Raw genomic sequence first — 9,237 nt, forward strand, 5'->3', positions numbered from 1 at the left:
GTTTTAAATAAACATTTATGAAAAATTACATTTGACGTTAAGATGGTCGCTTTTGTTTTTCTTTAACCCGACAGGAGTGTACTGCCTGTTTGTCTCCTTAGAGGTGTCCCGGTGAGCACTTAAGTCATGGTACATGATTTGTATTTCTGAGTTCTATTCCTTAATTTAATTAGATGTGATAATAACTAAAATGTTTGAGATTACTTTCATTGCAATTATTCATTCTGGATAATAAATTAAAACACTGTGTTGTAGTCGATAAATAAATTTATTTCATAAAATTTTCAATATTTAAACTAAATTATGTTTAAAAATAAAAGTTTATGTAAAAACAATGAAGTAATTATATTTGAGTTAAAAAACATATTTAAAAGAAACAAAAGAGATTTGTATTACTTAACAACATTGCTGTACTATAACTGAATAAATGTTATAAATGCTGCACGACGGGCATTTATAAATTCAATGCTTATTGCAAATTGGTTTAGAACATTTTCTGTCATTCTTTCTTGGGAAAATAGCAAAATTTTGTATTTTCTTTTTATTCCGTTAATTTTAATTGTTTGTAATCCACAAGTTTTTTTCTTATTGAAAGTCTCAAATCGAGGGGTAAGGTTTTCATCAAGATTCGTTTGAAAATATGTGGCTTAGTAAGCTGTTGTAACATCTTTTTTCAATATCTGTGTCTTAACACATGTTTGATGACACATGTATACTGTCTGTAAATAACGACGCTATGCATCACTGCATCTAATGCATCACAAACACTACAGACACACATAACATCCATCTAAAACTGGAGAATCAAAATAAATCCTGACAAATCCCACCAGATCACCTTTACACTCCGTCGTAAACCTCTACCCCCCTGTCCTACAGTATTCTTTTAAATACTTCAATAATGCCTGTTGAATAGATTTGATACTTAGGACTCCATCTTGACAAGAGACTTAGTTGGAATCCACACACAAGACTGAAATGATAAGAAACTGCTGATAGATTTCGATTGCTACAACACCTACTTGACAAACGCTCTAAACTTCCCATTCACTACAAAAAGTTATTATACACTACGATAATCAGACCAATTTGAACATTGAAATTGAGCTCTGAGGCTCTACCAAACCATCAAATTCCTCCCGCATCCAATCCTTACAATTCAAAATCCTACGTGAAATCCTTGATGCTCCTTATTACGTTACAAATAAACTCATCCATAAAGACCTTAACATCCCATTCATTGCAGATTTGGCCCAAAACGGGTAAGTTTCTTTTCATTCCAAACTCCTCACCCATCCTAACCCATTTGTTCTTAATAATCTCATCCTTAACAATCACTGATAATCGTCCGAGGCCCTGAAAAGAAGATGGCTATGGGATCTTCTAATTTAAATTAATGCTTGAAGTACCACCAATGGGTGGTTCCTTCCTAAGATTTTTAAGTGTAAATGAGACATTCCACATATTTACTTATTGTATTAATTAATTTGTACAGTTGTAAATTACATTTAATAAATAAATAATAATTGTGTCTATGTCCTGAACAAACAAATAAGGTCTGAAATCAATTTGACATTGGGTAATCGAGATCATTAAGGTTACAACTACGGATAAAAATACAAGAAGAGGGTAACGTCGTAGTTTTCAACTCAGAGGAAGAATAATTAGAATAAAAGGAGTTGCATCCATATTGATAAAAAAAATAAATTGTGAGTTGTCTCAATAAAATAAAGGGGGGGACATAATTATATAAATTATAGAAAAGCTTTAACACTCATTTATAAACATTTAATTCAATTAACCAGATATTAAAAAAAATCATATAAACAACAGTTTAAAATTTATACTGATAATAAAATAAAAGATTAAAAATATAGATATGAACAAGCGGGGAAAGTTGCAGAATTCACACGACACGAGCTGTCGATCAAAAGAAAAAATATATGTCTTAGTGCTAGGGTACAAAACAAAAATTATTAATTAGTTTACATGATGACTTGAAAAAAAAGTCTAAATTTTACTCCAAGAAATAGAAAATATGTAATTTTATTTAAGTCGTTTAAACCTTGAGGGCTTCAGACGTATAAAATATATCAGTGTTATAAATTATAAATAAATTGAAATTCTAAATCTAATTCGTCTTATCCCAATAATAATATTAATATTATACGGACTGCTTCGTTCACAGTACATTCATTCTATAATTACAACAATGGCTTAAGTTGGATTTATTTATTTTTACTTTTATCGAAGGAAAATATTTTTGGATAATTAAAATACTTTATTGAAACCTTTTTCTCCAGCAGGCACACTACGGTACCTCATAGACAATAAAAAAAACTGGTATTCACATACAGGTCGATAGGGAGTGAGAAGTGCCAATAACGCAGCAACTGCTTGAACATAAAATTGTTCTCTTTTTTCAATTAGCATTGTATCCTTTTATTGCCGCCAGAAGTGTGACACTATTTTTCAGATAACTGTATCCGAACTGTCCTGCGACCACTGATTCACTATTCATAGTAAGAAGGGCATCCTGAATAGCCTATTTTCAACAGTCAAGATTGGAAAGGAAGTAATTAGCATACTCTATTGTGTAATTTAATTATTTTAAATGCTATTTTTTGCTATTTCAACTTGAAAATATAAAAAAAAAAAACATGACTATTAGACTTTTATTCTATTTCATAAAAAAAGATACAATCAAAGACTTATACTGTTATTTTTACATTTTTTGTCCTATTGGACAAAGTGAATATGCGAGGTATTTTCGGATACATGGGGGCATTACTCAAAAACATTCTTGTAAAACTTGTGTAACTAGAACCTTTGCTGCTGACAACCCAATTTCGTGCCTTTACAAGAATACCATTTATTCCGATTGACTTCATCTGTTCCTTTTTTTTTTTAATTATTATTCCGGAGCATGAAGTTGTTTTCGAATTCCTGTTTTAATGAATTGATGCCGGAATGTGAATTTAACGGGTTTAATTATTTGGAGTACAGGGATACTCTTGATGAAATTATCTTCGGTATGAAACATTTCTCACATTGATCTGCATAGTGTTTCCGGGTGAAATATTTCCTTTTGGACAGTTTCAATAAAGCTAAACCAGATAAAGTTAATGGATGTGCTTGACCTCTATTACATTGTTGGAACCTAAAATTCTTTTTGGTAAATTGTTCGCTTGCAACTTTTGAGCTGTTATTGCGAGAATATTTCATTTAGCAGAAGTCAACAGCTTCGAACTCTAACAAGCTTTAATAATTTTACTGATCATCGATAATATCATTGCAGAGGAATACCATAAACGTTGACTAACAGGTACGTTGTAAGGATAAATGGATCTGAATAGGGATTGCACTAGGTGATTAGGATGATGAGTAAGGTTTTGATGAATGATTGATAATTTGGATGGGATGAGATCAAGAACAAAGGGATGTTAAGGTCGTGATGAAGGGTCTTGTTTGTAACATAATAAGGGGCATTTACTGTTGGTTAAAGGGCTTTGAACTGAAAGGACTGAATGCGTTAGTTTACAGGCTAAAAATTAAAGGAGAAAAATACAAAGGAAATTATAATAATTTAATTTAGTTTTATAAAATTTTGAAATGATTTTCCTCCTCGTAATGGTTCTCAGACTTAAGCCACTGATTCTCAGCACGTCTATAACATGTTTTTACCTACCCTTTTTCCCCCTTGTTCATATCTATATTTTTAATCTTTTATTTTATTTTCAGTATAAATTTTAAGCTGTTGTTTATATGATTTTCTTAAGTATCTGGTTAATTGAATTAAATGTTTATAAATGAGTGTTAAAGCTTTTCTATAATTTATATAATTGTGTCCCTCCCTTTATTTTATTGGGACAACTCACAATTTATTTTATTATTATTTTTTTTTATCAATATGGATGCAACTCCTTTCATTCTAATTATTCTTCCTCTCAGTGGAAAAGTACGACGTTACCCAGTTCTGGTATGTCATTAGAGTAGAAGCACCGCTAACGCCGAAACCTCGCTTTGCCTCAGGTCCATGCGTTGATGCGTTGAAGAAACTTTTTATTTGGCAGATAGAAGTATGTTTTAATCAGCTAGAAGTGGAGAGGCAGATGTAATGAAGGTATCACTGGAATCCAAACTCCAGAGCTCGAGTTTAAAACAGAATCAGCTGGTTAATCAGCGACGTTAATGCTTTACAAAGGATGATTGACCTTTGTAAAGAATTAACGTCGTTTCCCCGGCAAATAGATTTTTTTTTATATCAGACCTGTCCTGCCTCTCAACATAATGACTTTGGACAACAAATTATATAAATTTAAACACCACATTTCATTAATAAAGTAGTTGAACATATTAATTTATCTATTTTAACGTAAAAACAAAAACCCCCAAAAAACGATGAAAACATATAAGGCTTTGTTTTTTAAAAGTATACCTTAATAGGTATAGGGGAGCAACGGAAGCAGGCAGCCCTAAAGGTGTCAGATCGAGTCCCGGTCCCACCCAGGCTGTTTTCAAGCATAAAATAACATAAAACTCACTCGCAACCTCTCCCTGGACGTTTGTGAGGCCCGTTAACCAATAGGTGGAACTCACAAAAAATAGACGTGGGAGTGACGAACCCACCCTACAAAAAAAACACGTCAAGAAACGCGCGATGTATTTCCTAATACGCCGCGCAAGGACTTAGACCCCCATAGTATATCGCCCATATAATAATAATAATACCTTAATAGATATTTTTTCTAGTTTAGATACACTTACTTCATACTAGGACAGTCAGCTCTGAAACACCCTGTATAACAAATCTTAGGAAAAGTATCGATCTATTTGCTAAATAATTTAGCTGTTACTGAGAATTCAGCTGTGGCAGTTAACACTGTTTAGTTACGTAATTAAACGGCATCTACCGTTGAAGACTCTACACGTGCTCATTTTATCTCCAGCGTTATTAATTAGCAGGCCAATTATATGTTTCTAAATATTGATTAAGCTCTTAAGCTCCCAGCACACTACATTTAAACAAAATCTAATCATCGTTACGTTCGTTCGTATATTTACAATAATATACTTTTTAGATCTAACAATTAGCCTCCAATGGGAAAAAGAGATAAGTCAATTTGAAAAAAGGACTAAGAGAAAAAAATAGAAGTTATGTCAATAATAGAATTGATAACTACAGAATTTATAACAGGATGTACTGCAGCAGCCTGGGCTTCGGTCTTCGGGTTGAGGTTGGGTTTCCCAAGTTGTAGTTCACTGCTGCTTTTACTGTCAGTAACTGGGAGTGGAACTTCATTAAGAAGTGATAAGGTTTTTTTATGTGATCCCCCATTGAAACCATTTGCGAATCCCGATGCAATTGACTATTTATTTCAAACCCAAGAAGCATCCACTGCGATTATGAGGAATTGTTTTGAAAAGGTTCTATTCTTTTTCGTTTTCGTAAAGGATGCCGTTCCCCAGGCTTTAAAGCCGTACATCAGCAGTGACCTGAGAATAATTTTAAAAATAAGAACAGTAGTTTCTAGTTTTAATATGGATTTATTTAGAATAGGATATAGCATTGCTAACCTTCTGTAGGTTTTAGTTAGTCTGTGTTGATATGGTGATTCCAGGTAAGGCGGCGATCTAGGTGAATTCCCAGGTATCTTACTGTTCCACTGGCAGGATTCCATTTCACATTTATACCTTTTAGAATTAGGTTCGGTGGGTCTGGTGGGCGTCTGAGAGTAAAAACTTGAAAAAAAAGGACATTTTTCAATGTTCAGACTAATCATCCATTTAGTGAAGTATTGTTCAATATCATTAAGGTGACTTTGCAAAGTATTTCTAGCCATTATTATATTTTCATGTTGAGAGAACACTGCTGTATCGTCAGCTATGCTATGGAGCCATGAGTGGACTGGATGATGTCGTGAAGATTGAAGTTGAACAGAGTGGGAAAGAGGACTGAACCTTGGGGAGTGCCGGCAAGTCAATTAGTTAAACCATCTTCATTACTTTGTTAATATACAGTTTTTGTAATTAGTTTGTTTTAAATAGAATTCGTAACAATTTTAGTTATTACTATGACCGCAATACTGAATTGTTTATCTCAACTGTTCCTTACGTCGAAACCGTAAAGCTCTTTACGAGATATCTTCATTAACTAGACTGAAGATTCTTCTTTCAGCTTAATTTTAATAAGTGTATTATTGAAATTACCATATAGTGTTCAAGTGTTTGATGACTCTGTCTAATAAAGCACGGGATACGTTATAAGAATTTAGTTTGGTCTCATAAAAACAAGCAGTATTTTTTTTTTAATATAACACATTTAATAAAAAATCTTCTGAAAACTTTATACTGTGATAGTAGAGCATTTGCGAGGAACAAATTGATTTTCATATTAAATTAGTATAAGTGTATTTCTCTTCGTCTTGTTTTACATAACATTCAATTATAAGGACCTTGTTTTCTGATCCAATTATGTTATGTAAACTAATTAATTTCGTTACATAAAAAAAAATATTTTTACTTTTTGTATCTTTGATAAAAAGTGAATGGTTTTATTGGATACAGTATTAAAAACACTAAAATTCTCTACAAAGAGGTATTTAGCCGTTATGTAATGATTTTTAGTCTCTTGTTTTTATAATTTGTACTTTTCTCTGTTCCCTCTGGGCGGAACATTAAACCTAACGATAGGTACGCATTATATAGTGCCATGACTGGTTCAGCGCAGATTATTGTATTATTTTTGTATATACTTGATTTTTTTTTATTATTAGCCGTTTTTTTAGAAAATAAAGTTTATAATCTTTTCACTATTTTTAAACTAGTTATTTTCGTTTAAACATAATAATCTTGATCCCATTCAAGTTTATTAAAAAAAAGTATTTTATGTTTCTGCCATCCTCAAAGGACCATTATTTAAGATTGTTCTTAAGTATGGCCGAGAAGTTGGACTTCTAAAGAAATATAGATTATTTTGAGACTTAAATGGGATGAAAATTATTTTATTTAAAGGAAAATAAAATTGTTAATTTATAAGAATATAATTAACATGAAAAATTAAAAAAAAAAATTAGAAAGAGATATGCTGTTTTATTTTTCCTTCCCTAAGGCAATGAAAGAAATTTATAAATAGTTTTTGAAGCCATGAAAAATGATAAGGAGAAAGATGTAAGAATATTAAATTATTGAAAAAATGAATAGATTACCTGAACTTGGGGCCAGAGGAGAAATTCCCCACAGAAAATATTTGATAATTAGGTATCTTAAGAGTGCATTTTCGGTTACGTTCATTAATCATTTATCTCTTAAATCCCTTCAGTTAGCACACAAACGTTAAGAAATAAGAATAACTCATTCAAGTTATAACATAAAAACCTTTAAAAAAATATGGGCTCCAATCTCATTTTATTATAAATACTATCACCCTACAGTATGTCTCAAATTTCCTTGCTGACTTCGTCCCAAATTTCCTTTATTAATATTCGGTACTAGTTTTTATCTCATAAAAACGCTTTTAGATATATTCACTGCAATTTTTTTAGTTTATTGCATTGTATATATCTGAAATGGGGTGATGTTGAAATATTTGGCTTTTGACAATAACGCAGTGCAACTTATCTAAAATTCAGTAATATTAATATTTACTAAACATTAAACTTTTTTATTATTATTCTTTATTTATTTATTATTTTTTGTTACCATTTAATATATCTCTGTAAATAAGGTATTAATGTGCTAATGATCCCTATTGTTTGTTAATGTAATTATAAATATTAAATAAAAAAAATATTAAAATAATATCCATTGGACTCCCCGGAAAACTTAAAATGTTTCAATTGAAAATGAAATTTTAAGTGTCAAAATAAAGTAAATAAAAAATATTTATTAAGTTGTAGCTTGTAATATGAATCGTTTTACAGAAACCGTTAAAGTTTTTGATTTGAAATATCGCCTAAGGTAGGCTATAATAGATTTGTAATTTTTAAGTTCTTAAAAAAGTGGCACAATTATTTTTCAACCGATTTATGAATATAAGATAGCTGTTACTCAAACTGAAATTTAAGACTTTTATTTTTGTAAATTGTTAAGGACACAGAGAACCCAGGTGTTTTGGGTAAGCAATCTTAATTTTAAAATTCTTCTCTTAGATTTTTCAGACGCCTTGTTAAGTTTTAAATTACATTTTAAGGCAGATAAAATTTAATTAATTTTTATACATATTTTTGAAGAGAATACACCTTTTCCTCGAAGTGGAGGTTTCTAAATTGTTATTTTGTAGTAAGCAACTTAGATTTCTGCTTATATACAAATTGATATAGGTTTTGACGTTCACGATGTATTTTCAGAGGGTTCAGTCTAGTTCATGCAACTGTTATAATCTAGCCTTGTATGAGAAAACCAAATGTTATAATCTTAAGAATGCAGTGGGTTCTTGAAGAAAATTAGTTAGCAATCATTGTTGTGTTGGTTATCAAATTAACTGTCTAAGTTTTCAACTACTTTCAAGTACTAAATTAGACACAATTAAAAAGTAAACAATACAAAATTGATAATGTCTATTCATCCAACGTAAGTGACTTTCGACTCACACATTTGTTATAATTTTTCGATTCACATATTTGTTCTTCGTTGAATAAAATACTCATAGGAATAGTAAATTTTGAATTTAAGCAACAGAATTTATAACTTCAGTAATTGAATTAATTTGACTAATGGATGTTCTATGTTATACGTGCTTCCTCTTCCAGGCTTGTCTCAGAATTAAATCGTAAACTTGGATGACAATTAATTGTTCAATCCCATGCTAAACTAAATCTTGTTGGCTGCAGGTTTTACTTAAGCCATTTCATCTCAGAGATGCGTTCACTCATCAATAAAGGTTATAATATCTTTTTATATATTTATACCTACTTATAAATATATAAGTACATAAAATTATATACATAAAATGTGCTCTGGAAAAGAGACCTTGCACTCAGGCTGCTTCAAAGTGTATATACCATAAAAAAAAATAAGTTCAGTACTTTTTCTACGTTAGATATTTTTAGTATATGAATTCTGGAATTCATGTAAAATAAAAAAATATTTTGATATCATACACTAACTATTACCGGCTGTGCATACGTGAAGTTTTTTTTTTTAATATTTATTTATTGCTATTTACAACTGTACATTATAATACCTTTAGTAAATCTAATCTAAGTTAAATTGGAGTGTTACAGGCTTGTAGAGAAA

The 9,237-nt window shown here is 30.7% G+C and overlaps 1 protein-coding gene across 1 annotated transcript in view; it reads right to left on the reverse strand.

Moving 5' to 3' along the window:
• LOC106686599 (limbic system-associated membrane protein-like) overlaps window positions 1-9,237 on the reverse strand; it is a 222,716-nt gene that overhangs the window by 74,206 nt on the left and 139,273 nt on the right. The gene's annotated exons all lie outside the window — the stretch shown is intronic.

This window comes from Halyomorpha halys, unplaced genomic scaffold (assembly GCF_000696795.3).
Source record: "Halyomorpha halys isolate HHAL.00 unplaced genomic scaffold, Hhal_1.1 Scaffold845.1, whole genome shotgun sequence".
NCBI lineage: Eukaryota > Metazoa > Arthropoda > Insecta > Hemiptera > Pentatomidae > Halyomorpha > Halyomorpha halys.